We start from the raw sequence: 22,549 nt of genomic DNA on the forward strand, positions 1-22,549 counted from the left end.
TTTACAATGGTTTACATATTCTGATTTCTAACTCTAGTAGTTTTTTTTTTTTTCAAGGAATATTTATTTATTTATTAGTCTGCACAGAATTTTAGTTGTGGCATTTGGGATCTAATTCTCTGACCAGGGAAGTGTGAGAATGGGCAGGCTTTCCTGGTGGCTCAGACCATAAAGAATCTGCCTACAGTGCAGGAGACCCTGGTGTGATCTCTGTTTCTGGAAGATCCTCTGGAGGAGGGAATGGCTTCCCACTCCAGTATTCTTTCCTAGAGAATCACATGGACAGAGGACCCTGGTAGGCTACAGTCCATGGGGTCTCAAAGATTTGGACACAGCTGAGCAACTAAGCACCTGAGAATCTGCAACTCTCAGTTTGCCTCCTCTTCTTATAATTCTTCACCATATTTGCTTTGGCCAGCTCACCCTTGAGTGTTATATAGGTGGTTAAAAAAACTTGACTTGTCTACCCAGTGCTTCTGAAATTCATGAATATTCTCCCCGCTACCACCCTACCCCAAATGACTTTTCTCTTGGTTTTGCCACCAGCTGGTAAAACAAAAGCTAGAACTTCAAATGTGTGATCTACGATAATTTGTTACATATTTCATTATCACCTTGGGCAGAGAAAGTGACACCAGAAAAATTAGGTGTGGAAATGACTGGAAGTAAGTTTTTTGTAATCAATTTTAAGTGAGCATTCAGATGTACTTTGGTAAAAAGTAAATTTTGCCTTTTCTTTGAGTGAAAAAATGTTAATGCAGTAAAAATGTCTCAGATCTTTGATCTGATGCCTTTAGAATACCTTTTAATTAGATTATAGTTGTAAAAATTACTGGAGAAAAAGGCTAGTTGTTATGAAGTCAGTAGGAGTGGTGTTAGTCACTAAGTTGTGTCCAACTCTTTGTGACCCCGTGGACTGTAGCCCACCAGGCTCTTCTGTCCGTGAAATTCTCCAGGCAGGAATACTGGAGTGGGTAGCCATACCCTTCTCCAGGGGATCTTCCTGACCCAGAGATCAAACCCGGGTCTCCTCCATTGCAGGCAGACTCTTTACCATTTGAGCCACCAAGGAAGCCCATATGAAGTCAGTGAAAGTGAAAGTCACATCCAACTCTTTGCGACCCCATGGACTGTAGCCTTCCAGGCTCCTCTGTCCATCGAATTCTGTAGGCAAGAATACTGGAGTTGGTAGCCATTCCATTCTCCAGGGGATCTTCCCAACCAGGGATTGAACCCAGGTCTTCCACATTGCAGGCAGATTCTTTACCGTCTTGAGCCATCAGGGAAGCCCAAGACAACTGGAGTAAGTAGCCTATCCCTTCTCTAGGGGATCTTCCTGAACCAGGGACTCCTGCATTGCAGGCAGATTCTTTACCAGCTGAGCTACCAGGGAAGCCCCAGGTAACTTGAAATCAGTAGTTTGACATTAATGCCTAACAAAAGTACAAAGGAAAACAGACTAAGTTAACTTTGAAAAACTATGGAACCTCTCATAGACTACCTAATCCGTGCTTCTCAAAGTGTAGTTGGCCTGTTCATTCCAGGCCAGTTTGTTAGCTGTGTGCAAGAAATCAAAAACTAAAATCAATAGTAAGCCTTCAGACATCTTTATAGCCATTTGACATTGTTGTGACATCAAGTATGGGATACCTTTGTGTTTTGTAAAATATTGGTCCACCACAAAGTAGAAGACAATTCTTTAAAGTGCTTCACCATGCAACATCACTTTCAGTCTACCTCAACCTTAAAGGAATCACTATCTTGATGCATAATATCATGGGTTAGCTTTGTGTCTTGAATATCTAGTCATGTGCATCTGGCTGCTTTCGATCAACATTGTCCCTATGGGATTCATCCCTGTTGTAATGTGGAACAATTGTTTGTTCATTCTCATTAATGTAGCAGCCTCAGCAAGGTGTGCACTGTGGACCCCCAGGATTACTCTTTTAGGAATTTACTCTTCCCCTTTTGGTTTTCAGGCCTTCTTTGGGTATACAAAGTAATTATTTTTTGAAATCCATGTGTTGGCTCAGATGGTAAAGAATCTGCCTGTAATGCAGGAGACCTGGGTTTGATCTCAGGGTTGGCAGGATCCCCTGGAGAAGGAAATGGCAACTGACTCCAGTATTCTTACCTGAAGAATTCTGTGGACAGAGGATCCTGGTAGGCTACAGTCCATGGCATCTCAGAGTCAGACCCGATTGAGTAACTATCACACACACATGTATTTTGTAGGAAAGTAACAATTTTCAAACTCTTTGGTCTCAGATCAAAAAGTATATCAATAAAAATGATCAACTAGAGAGATCTATCAGAGAAGGCAATGGCAGCCCACTCCAGTACTCTTGCCTGGAAAACCCCATGTATGGAGGAGCCTGGTAGGCTGCAGTCCATGGGGTCTCGAAGAGTCAGACATGACTGAGCGACTTCACTTTCACTTTCCCTTTCATGCATTGGGGAAGGAAATGGCAACCCACTCCAGTGTTCTTGCCTGGAGAATCCCAGGGACGGGGGAGCCTGGTGGGCTGCCGTCTGTGGGGTCGCACAGAGTCGGACATGACTGAAGCATCCTAGTAGCAGCAGCAGCAGCAGCAGAGAGATCTATGAATTAGAAGAGATTAATTTTCTTCACCTCCAAAATCACTGCAGATGGTGACTGCAACCATGAAATTAAAATATGCTTGCTTGCTCCTTGGAAGAAAATCTATGACAAACCTAGACAGCATATTAAAAAGCAGAGACATTACTTTGCCTACAAAGGTCTGTATAGTCAAAGCTATGGTTTTTCTAATAGTCATGTTTGGATGTGAGAGTTGGACCATAAAGAAGGCTGAGCACTGAAGAACTAATGCTTTCAAACTGTGGTGTTGGAGACGACGAGAGTCCCTTGGACTTCACTGAGAAAAAAAAAAACAGTCATTCCTAAAGGAAATCAACTCTTAGTATTCATTGGAAGGACTGACGCTGAAGCTGAAACTCCAGTACTTTGGCCACCTGATGGGAAAAGCCAGCTATTGGAAAAGACCCTGATGCTGGAAAAGAGAGAAGGCAGGAGGAGAAGGGGACGACAGAGGATGAGATGGTTGGATGACATCACCAACTCAGTGGATACAAGTTTGAGCAAGCTCTGGAAAATGGTGAAGAACAGGGAAGCCTGGTGTGCTGCAGTCCTTGGGGTCACAAAGAGTTGGACAGGACTGAACAACGACAAAATTTAAATTCAAAAAGGATAAATATAATATTATTTTAGGTCCCTAAAATCAACTGTATAAATATAGGAAAGAGACGTGGCAGTGTTTCACATGAAAGAGAGTCTTATGGGTATTTTTTATCTCAAAGGCTATAATATTCAACAGTGTAAAAGCCACTAAAAATAAGTCAGTGCATTCTTAAGCTGCATTAAAGGGCATACAGTATCTGTATTATAAGACTGAATATTTCCACAAACTTCTGTACTTGTCACTCATTTATTCTAGTATTACTAGCCAGTCAGTTTTGGGGGGTAATTAGGCAGTAAAGGCTAGTATGGAAAATGCTACATGATAAGGGCTTTTAAGGAGATGGATAGAGAGGAGAGCATTTGGAGAGGAGAGAGTTGCAGTATTATTGATAGTCAACCTAAAAATTCTAAGATCACTGACTCAGTGGACATGAGTTTGAGCAAACTTCAGGAGATGGTGATGGACAGGGAAGCCTGGTGTGCTGCAGTCCATGGGTCGTACAGAGTCGGACACGCCTGAGCAACTGAACAATAAATTGGGAGCTGGGCAGTGTTCTAGGCACTGGCACTCAGCAGTGGAAAAAGTGATGTTCAGGCAAAGCAGAAAAGGTCATATGAGATCAAAACCTGTTGGACTAGTTTCTTCTCAGAGGTATAATAGGACGTATTCTTGTAATGTGTAATAGGTAGAACCCTTTAGGACTTCCAACTCTAGGTTTCTGTGATTCTCTAATGATCTGATAAACTGAATCAGACTCTAAGTATTCTTCAGAGCCTTCTGTCTCTGTTTTTTTTTAAATTATATTGAGATATAATTCAAGTGCCATATGATTCATCTACTTAAAGTGTACAGTTCACTCAGTCAGTTCACTTGCTCAGTTGTGTTCGACTTTTTGCGGCACCCCATAGACTGCAGCATGCCAGGCCTCCCTGTCCTTCACCAACTCCCAGAGTCCACCCAAACCCATGTCCATTGAGTCAGTGATGCCATCCAGCCATCACATCCTCTGTCATCCCCTTCTCCTCCTGCCCCCAATCTTTACCAGCATCAGGGTCTTCTCAAACGAGTCAGGTCTTTGCATCAGGTGGCCAAAGTATTGGAGTTTCAGCTTCAGCAATAGCCCTTCCAATGAATATTCAGGACTGATTTCTTTTAGGATGGACTGGTTGGATCTCCTTGCAGTCCAAGGGACTCTCCAGAGTCTTCTCCAACACCACAGTTCAAAAGCATCAATTCTTCGGCACTCAGCTTTCTTTATAGTCCAACTCTCACATCCATACATGACTACTGGAAAAACCGTAGCCTTGACTAGATGGACCTTTGTTGACAAAGTAATGTCTCTGCTTTTTAATATGCTGTCTAGGTTGGTCATAGCTTTTCTTCCAAGGAGCAAGCGTCTTTTAATTTCATGGCTGCAGTCAACATCTGCAGTGATTTTGGAGCCCAGAAAAATAAAGTCTCTCACTGTTTACCCATCTACTTCCCATGAAGTGATGGGACCATATGCCATGATCTTCGTTTTCTGAATGTTGAGCTTTAAGCCAACTTTTTCACTCTCGTCTTTTACTTCCATCAAGAGGCTCTTTAGTTCTTCGCTTTCTGCCATAAGGGTGGTGTCATCTGCATATCCGAGGTTATTGACATTTCTCCCGGCAATCTTGATTCCAGCTTGTGCTTCACACTTCACTAGTCTTGAGTGTATTTATAGATGTGTGCAGCCGTCAGCATAGTCAGTTTTAGAACATTTTCACCCCCTCAGAAGGAACCCTGTCACCCTTTGGCCGCACCCTCACCCCGTCCCCTCCCCTCAGCTCTGTTCCACCGACCTGTATGTTTGGCCTTGTGCCGGCCCCACACAGTCTTGACAACCTTTGCGTTGTAATACGTTTTCATTTTCTGAAGTGTGAGTCCTCTTACTTTATTCTTCTTTTGTAGGATTGTTTTGGGTATTCTGGGTCCCCTGCAGGTGTAGGTGAATTTTAGAATCAGCTTGTCAGTTTTGACAAAGTTGACTGGAATTCTGATAGAGATTTTGTTGAATCTGTGAGTCAGCTTAGGGAGTATTGCCTGAGATCTTAATGTTAAATCTCTTTATCCATGGACATGGGATGATTTTTCATTTACTTAGACCTTTAATTCCTTTCAATAATATTTTGTAGTTCCAAAGTGTTTTATTCTTTTTGATGCTGTTGTGAATAAAATTATGTTCTTAACTTTATTTTTTGATTGTTTAATGTGAATGTATAGGAATATCATTCATTTGTTTTATATCCTTCAGTCTTGCTGAACTTGTTTATTCCAGTAGGTTTTTTTTTTTTTGGTAGGTTCATTCGGATTTTCTAACTATAAGACTATGTCATCTGTGAATAGTTTTATTTCTTCCTTACCAATATGGATGCAATTCATTTCTTTTTCTTACCCATTTTTCCCTGACTTGAATTTCCAGTACAGTATTGAAAAGAAGTTGTAAGAGGGGGCGTTCTTGTCTTGTTTCTGATCTTATGGAAAAGCATCCAGTTGCCTAATAATGGGTATTAGGCGAAGTGTGGTATTATTAACTGTGGGCTGTCCATAGATAACCTTTATCAAATTAGGAAGTTCCTTTCGAGTTATTGAGCCTTTTTATCATGAAATGACGTTGGACTTTGTCAAATGCTTTTTCTGCATCTATTAAGGCTATTATGAGATTTTTGTTTTTTATTCTGTTGATGTAATGAATTACATTAATTGGTTTTTGGCTGTTAAACCAACTTCTCATCCCTGAGAAAAATACCACTTAGTCATGGTGTGCAGATACTTTTAACGTGTTGTTGGATTTAGTTTACTAGTATTCTGTTGCATCTTCTACATTCACATTCATAAGAAATACTGATCTGTAGTTTTCTTGTGATGTCTTTGTTTGGCTTGGTATCAACATAGTATGGGTCTTATAAAACGAGTTAGAAAATTGTTCCTTCCCCCTCCATAAACCATCTGCACCTGGGTTTTCTTTGCATACATTTTTGATTACTGATTCAGTTTCTTTACTTGTAATAGGTCTATCAGATTATTTGTTTCTTCTTGAGACAGTTTTAGTAATTTATGTCCTTTGAGGAATTTGTCTAATTTTGTAGTTTAGGTTATTGAGATTTTTTCTTTTTAATACAGACATTTACAGCTATAATTGCCTTCTTAGCACTACTTAAATTGTAGTCTATACGTATTTATTTCCCAAATTTGTCCTTGTTAGTGATTTTTAGGGGCTTCCAGGTGGTGCTAGTGGTAAAAACTCATCTGCCAATGCAGGAGACCTAAGAGATGTAGGTTTGATCCTTAGGTAGGGAAGATCCCCTGGAGGAGGGCATGGCACCCGACTCCAGTATACTTGCTTGGAGAATCCCATGGACAGAAGAGCCTGGTGAGCTACAGTCCATAGAATCTCAAAGAGTCAGACACAACTGAAGTGACTTAGCACACATGCACGCGTTGATTTCTAATTTCATTCCGTTGTAGTTGGAGAAGATAATGTATTGCTTCTATCCTTTTAACTTATCGAGCTTTGTTTAATGGCCTAGCATATGATTCCTCCTGGATATTCTGTTGTTAGGTGGGGTGTTCTGTGGATGTCTGTCAGGTCCAGTTGGTTTAAGCATTGTACAAGTCTTCTACTTCCTTGTTGACCTTCTGTCTAGTTCTATCCTTTACTGAAAGTAGGACATTCTTATTGTTGAATTGTCTGTTTCTCTGTTCGTTTTGGTTTCATGTATTTTGATGCTCTGTTAGAGTGTGTGTGTGTGTGTGTGTGTGTGTGTGTGTGTGTGTGTTTATGTGCACACAGGCATGCATGTGCACTCAGTCACTCGGTCTTGTCCAACTGTTTGTGGCCCTATGGACTGTAGTGCACCAGGCTTCTCTGTCCATGAGATTTTCCAAGTGAGAATACTGGCGTGGGTTGCCATTTCCTTCTCCAGGGGATCTTCCTGACCCCGAGACTGAACCCTGTTCTCTTGAGTCTCCTACACTGGCAGGAGGATGCTTTACCACTGCACCACCTGAGTATAATTGTTTTATCTCTTTGTTGTTCAGTCACTCAGTCATGTCAGTCACTCGGTCATGTCCAACTCTCTGCAACCCATGGACTGCAGCATGAAGTCCATGTTATATCTCTAGTAACTTTTTTTGTTATAAAATCTCATATGAGTATAGCCATTCTAGCTTTTCCATAGTTGGTGTTTCATGATACATTTTTTCCCAATTCTTTTATTTGTGATTTTGAATCTAAGGTCTGTCTCAAGACTTGCCTGGTGGTCCAGTGGTTAAGACTTAGTCTTTCCACTGCAAGGGGCACAAATCTGATCCCTGTTCAGGGAGCTAAGATACTGCATGCTGTACAGCACAGCCAAAATAATAAAATTATTTTTATTATTTTATTTGAAATCTGTCTCCTGTAAAAGGACTATTGTTGGATCATGTTGTTTTAATCCAACCTGACAGTGTAATGACTAATTGGATTGTTAATCCATTCACATATGTTATTGATATAGTTTGATTTATGTCTGCATTTGCTTTTTGTTTTCTGTCTCGTGTCTTTTTTGCCCCTCTGTTTTTCTTCCTTTCTGTTTTCTTTTGTACTGAGTGAATATTTTCTAATGTAGTATTTTGATTTTATTACTTCATTATTTTTGAGGGTTTTTTTAAAGTGATTGCTCTAGGATCTAACCATATACATCTTAAGTTTTCAGAATTAGCTTCAGATTTAGACAAGCTTAATTCTTGTACTATATATAGAAATAATACTTCAATACTTCCCCCTTTTATGGTATTATTGTTATACATATAACATCTGCTAATGTCACAAGCCTAACAGTACATTGTTAGAAGCATTACTGTCTCCTGTCATTTTCTCAATCTGTAACACCTTTGCTCTTACAGATCTCCTTTGTGCTATTAATAGCACATATAATATGCATGTATTACATTTCTATATGTTATAGGCCCAATAATATGTTTTATGCATATTATTTTATACCATTACTTTTTCCATCAGCTAAGAGAAAAAACAAAATTAGGCATTTATATTGTCTTTTATAATTACACAGCTATATTACTAGTACTCTTTGTAGATATCAATTTAAATTACCATCTGAGGTCACTTTCTTTTAACCTAAAGAATTTCCTTTATTTATTCTAAAGTGGATCTGTTAACAGTAAATTCTTTCAGTTTTTGCTTATCTAGGATGCTGTTTCACCTTTGTCTCTGAATAACAGCTTTATTGAATAACGGGTCTTGGTCCACAGCTTTTTCTTTAAGGACTGTGATTATGTTATTCCATGGCCTTCCTGTTCTCCATGGTTTCTGCTAAATTAGCCTTTTATCGTATTGGGCTTCCATTATAAGTGACACATTGTCTTTCTTTTGCTACTATTAAAAGGTAAACTGAGGCATATTAAAAATTTTAAGAGTCTATTTGAGCAAAAATTGACTTGAATTTGGCAGCACCAAACTGGAAGTGGTGAGGAGCCCTCTAGAGGAAAGACTTCCATGGAAGAGGCAGAGCAAACAAGGAGTTACTTGATTGGCTATAGCATAAGAATTTGCTTTACTTGGAAAGTCCTAGTTGGCTCTGTGTGATTAGTTGTGCTTGGGTTTTAATCTCTTAATGTTGAGAGACTTATTGGCTTAGGGTTTAGTTTGATTATATAGTCTCCTAAGGCACTAAAGCCACCTCAATCTAATGGCATTTCTGTTTATTTAATTTAATGATACCTTCCATATTTTCTCCTTGTCTTCGACTTTTAGCATTTTTTTATGGTGTGTGTTTTAGGTCTTATTAGATTAATCCTACTTAGAGTTTGAGATTCTTGGGTATGTAGGTTATTGTTTTTCAATAACCTTGGAACGTTTTTAGCTACTATTTCTTTAAAGACTTTTCCCCCTCCTTTCCTCTCCTGGTACTCCCATTTCATATGATTTATGGATTTCACGATGTCCTACATTTCTCTGAGGTTACGGTTTTTTCCCCTTCATTCCCTTTTCTCTCTGATGTCAGCTTACATACTATCAATCACTGTATCTTCAAGTTCACTAGTTCTGTCTTATGCCAGTTCAGATCTTCTCTTGAGCCCTTCTAGTAAGTTTTTAAAAACTTTTAGTTCTGTGAATGTATGGTTCTGTGAATGTATAACGTAAAATTTTAGTTCTGTGAATGTATAATGGCTATTTTGGAATCGTTTCCCATAAATCCAACGTTTGGTCACTCTCACAGGTAGTTTCATGGCTTTTTTCATGATGTATACATGGGTCGTACTGCCGTACTTGCCTGCTCCTTCACATGCCTTGAAATACTTTGTTAGAAGCTGAATATATTAGATTATATATTATACCAGCTCTGGTCCGCCACCCTTTCACTGATGATGAAGGCTTGTTATTGTTGTTTGTTTATTTGTTTAGTAACTGGCTGGATTCTTTTAGTGAAGTAGCCTAAGGCCTTCTCAGAATGCCTTTCCTGTTTGGAACCACCATGCCTTGAGGACTAGGAAAAGAGTTTTCAAGGTCCCAGTATTTATTCTAAGGGAGCCAGGCCCAGGGTAGAGCTTCTGATCCACTTTCCTGTGCCTGAGCCTCAGCACTGGGGATCTGGGGGCCGGAAGTGAAATATACAGGTCCACCCAGCCCTTCCCAGAACGAGTCCTCTGTGCCGGAGCTGGGGAGGGAGGGAGCCCTGTGTTCTGACTGCAGCAGTCCAGTGTGGAGTCTCTGCCTTGCTGAGTGGAGAGGGGGAAAGGAACGAGTTATTTCCCACAGACTCCTGCCTCTCTTACTGAATTTTCATACTTCAATTCTTTTTTATTTTTGTTTTGAAGACCGTTTCTAGAGGCTTCCAGTGGTTGGGAGTTTATTATATAGTATTGACCAGTTGCATTGGGAAGTGGGTCAGTGGAACTCCTCATTCTGGAAGTCAGTCTCCTATATGCTGCTTCATGATTTTAACATCTTTCTTTTAAGAAGGGTGGGTGAACTTTAAGAACCCTTCAAATCAGCAGATGGCAATGCTTTTTACTTCAGTCTTACAGACTTGGGATGTAGAAATTCATGTTTTAATCAGAGTTAAGTGTAAGTAAATAAGTGTTAGTTGCTCAGTCATGCCTGACTCATTGCGACTCATGGACTGCAGCCCACCAGGCTCCTCTGTCCATGAGATTTTCCAGGCAAGGATACTGGAGGGGGTTGCCATTTCCTTCTCCAGGGTATCTTCCCAACCCAGGGATTGAACCTGGGTTTCCTGCACTGCAGGCAGATTCTTTACCAACTGAGCTACAGAGGAAGCCTAAGAAATATGTAAATCTGTATAAAGAAGACCCAAGGATAAAAGAGAACTTAATCTTCAAGTTGGTGTATTTTCTATGAAACTCACATTAGTAATAACTTATACAGCCATACCTCAAAGATACTGGATTCAGTTCCAAACCACCCCAATAAAACAAATACTGCAATAAAGCAAGTCACACAGACATTTTGGTTTCCCAACACATAGAAAAATTATGTTTTTACTATACTGTTGTCTGTTAAGTGTGAAATAGCATTATGCTTAAAAAACAGTGTGTACAATGAAATAATTTACTCAGTTATAAAAAAGAACACATTTGAGTCAGCTCTAATGAGGTGGATGAAACTGGAGCCTATTATACTGAGTGAAGTAAGTCAGAAAGAAAAATACCAATACAGTACATTAATGCATATATATCATATTTAGAAAGATGATAATGACAATCCTATATGCAAGACAGCAAAAGAGACACAGACATAAAGAACAGACTTTTGGACTCTGTGGGAGAAGGTGAGGGTGGGATGATTTGAGAGAATAGCTTTGAAACATGTATATTACCATATGTGAAACAGATGACCAGTCCAAGGTCGATGCATGAAACAGGGCGCTCAACGCCGGTGCACCAGGACAACCCGGGGGGATGGGACGGGGAGGGAGCTGGGAGGGGGGTTCGGGACGGGGAAACGCGTGTACACCTGTGGCTGAGTGAATATATGGCAAAGACCACCACAATAAAGTAATTAGCCTCCAATTAAAATAAGTAAATTGTAAAAAACTGTATATACATACTGTAATTAAAAAATAAACCTGCTATAAAAATGGCACCAATAGACTTACTTGACACAGGGTTGCCACAGACCTTCAATTTGTAAAAACTCAGTATCTGCAAAGTGCAATAAATCAAAGTCTGATCAGATAAGGCCTGCCTGTACCTAACCTGGCAGCAGTTGCTAGTTGTAGACTATTTGCTTATTTTCTCTTGTGCTGGTTAGGATTTTTTTTTTACCCAGATGTTTTTCAGATGTTTCTTTCTAGAGATGTTTATCCACTCCTAACACATTTGTTTGTTCTATTTTCTGTCTCTCTGGAGTGATTTTACTTTAGTGAAACTGGTCCTTGATGCAAGAAGATAAGGGAATGGTGATTCACCACTTCCTTCTCCCCATCAGGGACACACGTCTCAAGTCCCTGCTGTGTACTCAGCGAGATCTAAGGCATGATTTCTCTTCAAGATATGTACTATCTAATGAGTAGATAAGCATATATTAATATTTTAAAAGTAAACCACAAGGTGTGATTTTACAATCTTCCCAAGAAGGAAAGGGCTTCTCAGGTGGCACAGTGGTAAAGAACCCATCTGCTGATGCAGGAGATGAGAGATGCGAGTTCGATCCCTGGGTTGGGAGGACCCCTAGAGGAAGGCATGGCAACCCACTCCAGTATTCTTGCCTGGGGAATCCCATGGACTGAGGAGAATGGTGGGCTATTGTCCATAGGGTCAGTCTCCAAGTGACTTAGCACACTCAGGAAGGAAGAGGACCCAGGATGGAGTTACAGGCTTGAAGAAAGTAGAAAGGGTTTACAACAACCAAATGTTTAACATGGTAGAAATTTAATAAACAAATAATTATGTAACCAAACTGAGAGACAGCATGGTATGGTAACCTTCCTGGGAGTCCTGACCCTACCTCATTTTAACTCTGTGGCTAGGGTTGGGCAAGTAACTAAACTTCTTTGTGATTCAGTCTCTTTAGGTAAGGAAAATAAGAACTGAGCAACTACAAAGGATAGTTGGATGAACGAAAGGAAATAATACATTTGAATAATGCCTAATTACTATCCTCATCACTATGGTCTTCATCACAGGTTTTCTGAGCCCCAGTGATTTCTGGATAGTATTAATTGGTAGTATCATCAGACTTCACGGAGGTCAACATATCTCTAGTGTTTAATAAAGTTTTAAAAACTTAAATATACCTTCATAAAAGTACACAGCTCATTAAATATACAGCTCGATGCATTATCGTGAAGTGAATCCATTTACGTAGCCAGTACCCAGATTATGACAGAAAACAACAAAATTCTGTAAAGCAGTTATCCTTCAATTAAAAAATATATTAATGAAAAAAAAAATTGCACAAAGCTTTCTCCTCATGTACATTTCTAGTCATTCCCCACTCACCAATGACCACTGTTTTAGTTTTTATTGCCATAGATAAGCTTTGCCTGTTCTTGAACTTTATATATATATATATCATCTAAGTGTGTAGTCTTCTATGCTTTGCCTTTCCTCATTTTATTATCTTTGTGAAATTCATTCATGCAGCAGTGAATCCTGTAGTAATTCATTGATTCTTTTTGTTGCATAGTATTTCATTGCATGAGTGCTGCTACTGCTAAGTCACTTCAGTCGTGTCTGACTCTGTGTGACCCCATAGAAGGCAGCCCACCAGGCTCCGCCGTCCCTGGGAGTCTCCAGGCAAGAACACTGGAGTGGGTTGCCATTTCATTCTCCAATGCATGAAAGTGAAGAGTGAAAGTGAAGTCGCTTAGTCATGTCCGACTCTTCGCGACCCCAGCTTACTAGGCTCTTCTGTCTATGGGATTTTCCAGGCAAGAGTACTGGAATGGGGTGCCAGTGCCTTCTCCATCATTACATGATGAATATCCTGCCGTTTATCCGTTTTTTCTTTGCAGTTTCTTTTCTCTCTTTTGTTACCTGACTTTTGGGAACATCCTATACTCTTTTGTTCTAGATATGAGTCCACTGTATTACATATATCTTTTCTCTTTGGCTTATTTTTGCCCACCTTTATTGACGTTCATACATTAATAGAAATTTTTAATACTGTTACAGATCAGTTATAGTTGAAACTTTACCTTTATAATTATTGCTTTTATTGTTTAGGAAATTTTTGCTTGTCTCAAAGTCATGAAGTCAATTTCTGCAGACGTTATTATCTTACCTAGTTACGTCTTAGAATGGGATTTTGTATATGGTGTGAGACGAGGGTAAAGTTTCACTTATTTTTATTTGGATAACCAAGTGGTCTGGCACTATTTGTTGGAATTATTTCTCTATTTCCTTTCATCTTCCCTTGATTAATTTCTTGTGCCAATCTCCATGATGTTTTAATTATCTAGCTTTATAACAAATCCTCATTTCTGGTATATGAACTCTTTATATATTTTGTTATTAAGATTTGTGAGGGGTGAGCTATGTTTGGCCCTTTACATTTTAATGTAAGTTAGGAACTGCCTCATCAGTTTGCATATGCACATTCACAATTCACACACAAACCTCCTAGGATATGATTCAGTTCAGTTCAGTTCAGTTCAGTCGCTCAGCACTCCAGGCTTCCCTGTCCATCACCAACTCCCGGAGTTCACTCAGACTCATGTCCATTGAGTCAGTGATGCCATCCAGCCATCTCATCCTCTGTCATCCCCTTCTCCTCCTGCCCCCAATCCCTCCCAGCATCAGAGTCTTTTCCAATGAGTCAACTCTTTGCATGAGGTGGCCAAAGTATTAGAGTTTCACCTTTAGCATCAGTCCTTCCAAAGAACACCCAGGACTGATCTCCTTCAGAATGGACTGGTTGAATCTCCTTGCAGTCCAAGGGACTCTCAAGAGTCTTCTCCAACACCACAGTTCAAAAGCATCAATTCTTCGGCGCTCAGCTTTCTTCACAGTCCAACTCTCACATCCATACATGACCACAGGAAAACCATAGCCTTGACTAGATGAACCTTTGTTGGCAAAGTAATGTCTCTGCTTTTGAATATGCCATCTAGGTTGGTCATAACTTTCCTTCCAAGGAGTAAGCGTCTTTTAATTTCACGGCTGCAGTCACCATCTGCAGTGATTTTGGAGCCCCCCAAAATGAAGTCTGACACTGTTTCCACTATTTCCCCATCTATTTCCCATGAAGTGATGGGACCAGATGCCATGATCTTAGTTTTGAGATCTTAGTTTTAAAGCTTGAATGTTGAGCTTTAAGCCAACTTTTTCACTCTCCTCTTTCACTTTCAACAAGAGGCTTTTGAGTTCCTCTTCACTTTCTGCCATAAGGGTGGTGTCATCTCATATCTGAGGTTATTGATATTTCTCCCGGCAATCTTGATTCCAGCTTATGCTTCTTCCAGCCCAGTGTTTCTCATGATGTACTCTGCATATAAGTTAAATAAGCAGGGTGATAATATATGATTGGGATCACTATAAATCTGTCAGTCAGTATGGAGCAAATTGACATCTTTACAATAGTGATTTTTCAAATCCATGTACAAGACATCCTTTCATTTATTTCAGTTCAGTTCAGTCACTCAGTCGTGTCCGACTCTTTGTGACCCCATTGACTGCAGCACACCAGGCCTCCCTGTCCATCATCAACTCCCAGAGCTTACTGAACCTCATGTCCATCGAATCAGTGATGCCATCTGACCATCTCATCCTCTGTTGTCCCCTTTTCCTCCTGCCTTCAGTCTTTCCCAGCATCAGGGCCTTTTCAAATGAGTCAGCTCTTCACATCAGGTGGCCAAAGTATTGGACTCTCAGCTTCAGTATCAGTCCTTCCAATGAATATTCAGGGCTGATTTCCTTTAGGATGGACTGGTTGGATGTCCTTGCAGTCCAAGGGACTCTCCAGAGTCTTCTCCAGCACCACAGTTCAAAAGCATCAGTTCTTCAGCTTCAGCTTTCTTTATAGTGCAATTACCACATCCATACATAACTACTAGAAAAACCATAGCTTTGACTAGACAGACCTTTGTTAGCAAAGTAATGTCTCTGCTTTTTAATATGCTGCCTAGGCTAGTCATAACTTTCCTTCCAAGGAGCAAGCGTCTTTTAATTTCATGGCTGCAATCACCATCTGCAGTGATTTTGGAGCCCGAGAAAATAAAATCTCTCACTGTTTCTACTGTTTCCCCATCTATTTGCCTTGAAGTGATGGGACCAGATGCCATGATCTTAGTTTTCTGAATGTTGAGCTTTAAGCCAACTTTTTCACTCTCCTCTTTCACTTTCATCAAGAGGCTCTTTAGTTCTTCTTCACTTTCTGCCAGAAGGGTGGTGTCATCTGCATATGTGTGGTTATTGATATTTTTCCCAGCAATCTTGATTCCAGTTTGTGCTTCATCTAGGCCAGCATTTCTCATGATGTACTCTTCATATAAGTTAAATAAGCAGGGTGACAATATACAGCCTTGATGAACTCCTTTCCTGATTTGGAACCATTCTGTTGTTTCATGTCCAGTTCTAACTGTTGTTTCCTGACCTGCATACAGATTTCTCAAGAGGCAGGTCTGGTGGTCTGATATTCCCATCTCTCTAAGAATTTTCCACAGTTTGTTATGGTCCACACAGTCAGAGGCTTTGGCATAGTCAATAAAGCAGAAGTAGATGTTTTTCTGGAACTCTGTTGCTTTTTCGATGATTCAGTGGATGTTGGCAGTTTGATCTCTGGTTCCTCTGCCTTTGCTAAATACAGCTTTAACATCTAGAAGTTCTCGGTTCACGTACTGTTGAAGCCTCACTTAGAGAATTTTGAGCATTACACTGCTAGCGTGGGAGATGAGTGCAATTGTGCGATAGTTTGAACATTCTTTGGCATTGCCTTTCTTTGGGATTGGAATGAAAAGTGACCTTTTCCAGTCCTGTGGCCACTGCTGAGTTTTCCAAATGTGCTGACATATTGAGTGCAGCACATTCACAGCATCATTTTTTAGTATTGGAAATAGCTCAACTATAATTCCATCACCTCCACTATCTTTGTTTGTAGTGATGCTTCCTAAAGCCCACTTGATTTCACATTCCAGGATGTCTGGCTCTAGGAGAGTCATCATACCATCATGATTATTTGGGTCATGAAGATCTTTTTTGTATAGTTCTTCTGTGTATTCTTGCCACTTCTTCTTAATATCTTCTGCTTCTGTTAGGTCCATACCATTTCTGTCCTTTATTGTGCTCATCTTTGCATGAATTGTTCCCTTGGTATGTCTAATTTTCTTGAAGAGATCTCTAGTCTTTCCCATTCTGTTGTTTTCCTCTATTTCTTTGCACTGATTGCTGAGGAAGGCTTTCTTATCTCTCCTTGCTATTCTTTGGAACTCTGCATTTAGAGGTTATAACTTTCCTTTTCTCCTTTGCCTTTCACTTCTCTTCATTTCACAGCTATTTGTAAGGCGTCCTCGGACAACCATTTTGCCTTTTTGCATTTCTTTTCCATGGGGATAGTCTTGCTCCCTGTCTCCTGTACAATGTCACGAACCTCCGTCCATAGTTCTTCAGGCACTCTGTCTATCAGATCTAATCCCTTGAGTCTATTTCTCACTTCCACTGTATAATCGTAAGGGATTTGATTTAGGTCATACCTGAACAGTGCGTTCGTTCTCTTGGCAAAACTCTTTTAGCCTTTGCCCTACTTCATTCTGTACTCCAAGGCCAAATTTGCCTGTTACTCCAGGTGTTTCTTGACTTCCTACTTTTGCCTTCCAGTCCCCTATAATGAAAAGGACATCTTTGTTGGGTGTTATTTAGGTTACTTTATTTCAATGAGATTTTTCAGTTTGTAGTTATGCATCATTTGTTAGATTTGTTCCTAGGTGTTGATTATTCAAATGCTATTATATATTGTGTTGTTTTAAAAGTGTACACTATATACTTATTTCTAGGGCATAAAAATTTAATTTTTGTTTAAATTGCTGTCATATCCACCATTTTGTTAGATTTAGTTATTAATTCTGTGATTTTGTCGTTAGAGCCTTTTGATTTTTTTGCTTACTCAGTCATTCAGTTTATGACGAATGACAGTTTCTTTCTTTTTAGTCCTTTGGGGGAGGGAGTGGAGGGGGACATTGATTATAATATACGGCCAGAAACTCCAATAAAGTGTTAAATAGAAATGATAGTAGATATCTTTTCCTTGTTGCTTATCTCAGAGCCAAAGGTTTCTGCATTTTACTACTAAGTATGATATTTGCTATATTTTTTTGATAACTTCCTCTCACATAAAAGAAGTTTCCCTCTATTCTTAGCTTACTTAAAGTTTTTATCGTGAGTGTACATTTTCTGCATTTGTTTAAGTGATTATACATGTATTCTTCCTTATGTTGATGTAATGAATTAAATTGATTAATTTTCTAATGTTAAAGCCAGTCTTGGATTTCTCATATAAACCTAACTTGGTTATGAATTTAGTCTGATTTGATAAGCTGATATTTGCTTTTGCATCTGTGTTTATCTTGTGATATATTTTTTATCAGAGTTTGTCTCAAAGAATGCTACTCATAAAAAGAATTAAAATGTTTTCTTTTTCTCCTATTTTTTTCAGAAAAATTTACTGATACACCTATCCTGGCCAGAATTCTTATCTGTGGGAAGGTTTTTAGTTACAGATTCAGTTTCTTAAACAGTTACAATTCTCTTGATTTTTCCATTTCTTCTTGTATCATTTTATCTTGATACATTATTTTTCTTAGAATTTATTTCATTTAAATTTTAAATGCATTGCTAGGAACTTAATTAGTTTTTCTCAGAAATCTAACCTTTGGCTTGGTTAATTATCTTGAATGCTAATTTCTGTTGTGATATTTTCCTTGATGCTTAGGTAATTTACAAGTATATTGATTAATTTCCAAACATTGTAATTCCCTATCTGTATTACTGATTTTCAGCTTAATTCTACCATTGTTAATTCATGTATCAGTACTTCTCAAACTGTCTTGATAGAGGACTTGTTTTTTGTTTTCCCAATCTCTGTTGGGCTGGTAACTTTTGTAAAATATAACAAAAATGATTTTATTAGAAAATTGAAATAAAAAGACATACAAGATCTAAGCCCTAATTTTTCATCATTAGATTCTGCAGATGCACGGTATTATGTTTGGCTGTAGTATTTGCTGAACACTTGCTCTCAGTTTCTAAACCTAGTTTAGTTCAGTAACTCTCACTGTGGTTCAGTAACACCTGTACCCCAGCACTGATCCATGGAACTGAATTCAGGTAGCACTGCTTATTGTGATTTGAGTCTTTGAAGTTTGTTGAAACTTGCTTTAGAGCTCAGCACATGTTGACTTCAGTAAATGTTCTGTGTGCTGTTTAAATGGAGGTCACTCTGCAGTTGTAGGGTGGAGTGCTTTCTGTATGTCATTTAGATCAAGTGTGTTCAGTATTTCGTTTTATCTAACCCTTCCATGGATTACTGAGAGAGGTATATTAAATCTCTCATTGATTATGGATTCATGTGTTTCCCCCTTTAGTTCTGTCCTTGTTTTTCTTATATATCTTAAACCTATGTTATCAGTTCAGTTCGGTCACTCAGTCATGTCCGACTCTTTGCGACCCCATGAACCGCAGCACGCCAGGCCTCCCTGTCCATCACCAGCTCCCGGAGTTCACTCAAACTCACGTCCATTGAGTCGGTGATGCCATCCAACCATCTCATCCTCTGTCGTCCCCTTCTCCTCCTGCCCCCAATCCCTCCTAGAAAGAGGGTCTTTTCAAATGAGTCAGCTCTTCGTATCAGGTGGCCAAAATATTAGGGTTTCAGCTTCAACATCAGTGAACACCCAGGACTGATTTCCTTTAGGATGGACTGGTTGGATGTCCTTGCAGTCCAAGGGACTCTCAAGAGTCTTCTCCAACACCACAGTTCAAAATCATCAGTTCTTCGGCGCTCAGCTTTCTTTATAGTCCAACTCTCACATGCATACATGACTACTGGATAAACCATAGCCTTGACTAGATGGACCTTTGTTGACAAAGTAATATCTCTGCTTTTTAATACGCTGTCTAGGTTGGTCATAACTTTCCTTCCAAGGAGTAAGCGTCTTTTAATTTCATGGCTGCAGTCACCATCTGCAGTGATTTTGGAGCCCCCGAAAATAAAGTCAGCTGCTATTTCCACTGTTTCCCCATCTATTTGCCACGAAGTGATGGGACCAGATACCATGATCTTAGTTTTCTGAATGTTGAGCTTTAAGCCAACTTTTTCACTCTCCTCTTTCACTTTCATCAAGAGGCTCTTTAGTTCTTCACTTTCTGCCATAAGGATGGTATCATCTGCATATCATATGTTATCAGATATATTCAAATTTAAGATTGGCCCTTTTAACACTTCGAAATTTCTCCCTTTTATTGCTAGTGTTGGATTTTGCCTTAAAGTGTACTTCATCTGATAATTAGCATACCAGTGCCAACTTTACTTTCATTGGTGTATGCCTTTTTATATTGCTTTAGAAAGATTGTCTCAAAAAAAAAAAAAGATGGTATCTTGTAACCAACATATAGTTTGCTGGTTAGTTTATTCATCAACCATATTGATCTATAATTTGCATACAATAAAATGTATATTTAAATGCATGGTTTGATGAGATTTGAGAAATACATACCCCCATGTAACACTAGCATAATGAAGACGTAGAACATTTCAAAGCTGAAAAGGTTCCTTGGTGTTCTTTCTCATTGCTAGTCTCTGCTCCATCTTGAGCAGTCACCATTCTACGTTCTCCCACTGTAGATGTGTTTCATGCAAGTGGAATTGTATCGTATGTACTATTTTGTGTCTGATTTCTTTGAAGACAAGAAGCAGCGCAGAATGTTGGACTGATCACAGCACATTTCCTTATCTCCAGGATCTTGACACTCAAGTCCTGGCTGACTTGGTAGACCTCCAGTGCCTTCATACTGCTGTGTTTGAATTGTATTGAAGTGTTCTAGTTGGTATCAGTGGGAGGGGTGGTCTAAAACCTAATAGTCCACGAAAGCCCAAAGCTGAAGAGCTCCAGTAGTCATACAGTGAAGGTACAAAGGTTCGAGATCGAGTTTGGGGGTGAGTTTTCTGATTAAATGGAATCCAAGAAATCTGAACAGGACTGAAAGATTCAAAAGTGTATTTTTCCATTAAATAAAGGATATGTATCCTATATATTTTCTGTCAGTTGAGATTTAGTGCCAGAAACAAGGTGTTTTAAGCAGAAGAGCATTTAGTGCAGGAAATGAATGGTTATAAATTGTTGCGAGGTCTAAAGGAGTAAATTTTAGGCTTGGCTTGCAAAAGTGGCTCCGCTGGTAATTACAGAGCTGCTCTGTCAGAGGAGCTCCTCACTGACTACCCCAGGGACCACCGCTAGGGCTGTACAAAAAGCGTAGTTGCTGCCCTCACAGCACCACGATCCCGCTTGCTAGCGGCAGTAAAAAGAGGCCCAGCAAGAAAGCCTTTCTCTTTTCCGCTTTCCAGATTTCACAGGAGTGCCTCCCACTGACAGATGCTGATTTGAACCAAGCACTGTTCAGTGGGAATATGTACGTGTGTGTGCGTGCGCCTGTGTTGGTTGCTTAGTCATGTCCGACTCTTTGCGACCCCGTGGACTGTGGCTCCTCTGTCCATGGAGTTCTCCAGGCAAGAATACTGGAGTGGGTTGTCATTCCCCTCTCCAGGGGATCTTCCCGACCCAGGGATCGAACCCAGGTCTCCTGCATTGCAGGTGGACTCTACTGAGCCACCAGGGAAGCCCCCAAAGGGCGTATAGCAATTGTAATTTTTGGCTTAGGAACTTTGCCCAGTTTTAGGAAGATAGAATAAGGGTAGAATGAGAACTGAACCCAGAGTTTCAGCCATGCACGTAAGTGAAAAGTCCAGTGTCCCTCTCACTAAGAGGGTGAGGGGAATTCAGTGTTGTTCTGAGTAAACTGTCAGTCATTTCCTCTAGCATTGCCATCAATAAATATAATGTTTAATGAGACTTTCGATCTTCTGTGCTTTTCTTTTTTTTCTTTCTGCTAACTGAGCATATTATGGCCAATGATTGAAATATCCAGAATGCATTTCAATCAATTAAAGGTTATGTTTGAGTTCAATTAATATTTTAATATTTGTGGAGGGTATACAAGATGCCTGGCATTACCTTGGTAACTCTAAAAATGGAAACAGCTTACCACCAAGAGTGACATTACCTAATTCTGAGATCATTTTCAAAGATAATCCTGATATCAGTTTATTTCATAACCAAGCGCATATGGAAACTTGCATTGGTTTCATTTCTGATTCTTACTGTGTATTCAAGGACACTCTGATATATTCATTCCGTAAGTGCTTATAGCAATTCAGATCTTGATGTGAAAATGTCAGTGATCTCCTCAAGGGTGGAAAGCTAACTATAGCTCCTTGAGCGCCACCCTTCCATTGCTGATTCATTTCCTGCTTCCTTTTTCCTTCTCAAATGGGTGGTGTGATATCAGTAAAAGGCCCAGATAAAGTCAGGACAGTGCATACGCCACTGCTGTCTAGATGTTTTGTGTGTGTGTGGTTTGTTGTGAGCCACTCAGGTCTTAAGATGTTTTCAACAGCTGTGGATCATTTGTACTCAAGGGGGAGAATAAAAAATAAAAAACAAACACAGAGACTGGTGAGCTGGACTGTTAGCTTGAGTGTTAAGCATGAAAGTGTTCAGGACTAGAAGTTAGAAGGTGTATGATGCTTAAATATTTTTAGTGTGACAGTTTGGGGCCAGTATTTTTATATGTAAGGGAGCTCCTGTTTGTCATTTATAATGATTCTGAATTTGAAATTCACCTCAGTTTTCCTCTTGCTCTTTACGTTAGAAATAATTCATTGTGAAGAATTATGAAAACTGACTTCATTTTATTTAAGGCGCAGTGACGCTGTCTGTGCTCCATAAGTATTCTGATGGCACTGTGTCAGAGAGCAGGGGGCATACCCTTTAACGTTATTTTTATTATCACTGATTTGTTATAATATTATTTACTAATATTGACCAATATTAGTGAAATACTTTTAGAGCTGGGTAGTATATAGTTGCCTTTTTAACTTATTTTTATGAAAATGTATGGTTTGATAAAACTTTGAAGGCACCCTTGGATTGCTTCACCTCCTTCAGAAAGATAACTTCCTTCATAGAAGAATGTTCTTTCCTTAAAAACAAACAGAAAAAATTACATCTTGGAGAAGGACTGTTATTTTATTTACCTAACCATCCACTTCAGAAAATTCTCTGATCAGA

At 39.5% G+C, this 22,549-nt stretch overlaps 1 protein-coding gene across 1 annotated transcript in view; it reads left to right on the plus strand.

The window, feature by feature from the left end:
* Nucleotides 1–22,549, plus strand: part of DNAJC15 (DnaJ heat shock protein family (Hsp40) member C15) — an 84,041-nt gene that overhangs the window by 59,248 nt on the left and 2,244 nt on the right. The window lies entirely within an intron of this gene.

The sequence above is a fragment of the Bos mutus genome, chromosome 12 (genome assembly GCF_027580195.1).
Source record: "Bos mutus isolate GX-2022 chromosome 12, NWIPB_WYAK_1.1, whole genome shotgun sequence".
Lineage (NCBI taxonomy): Eukaryota > Metazoa > Chordata > Mammalia > Artiodactyla > Bovidae > Bos > Bos mutus.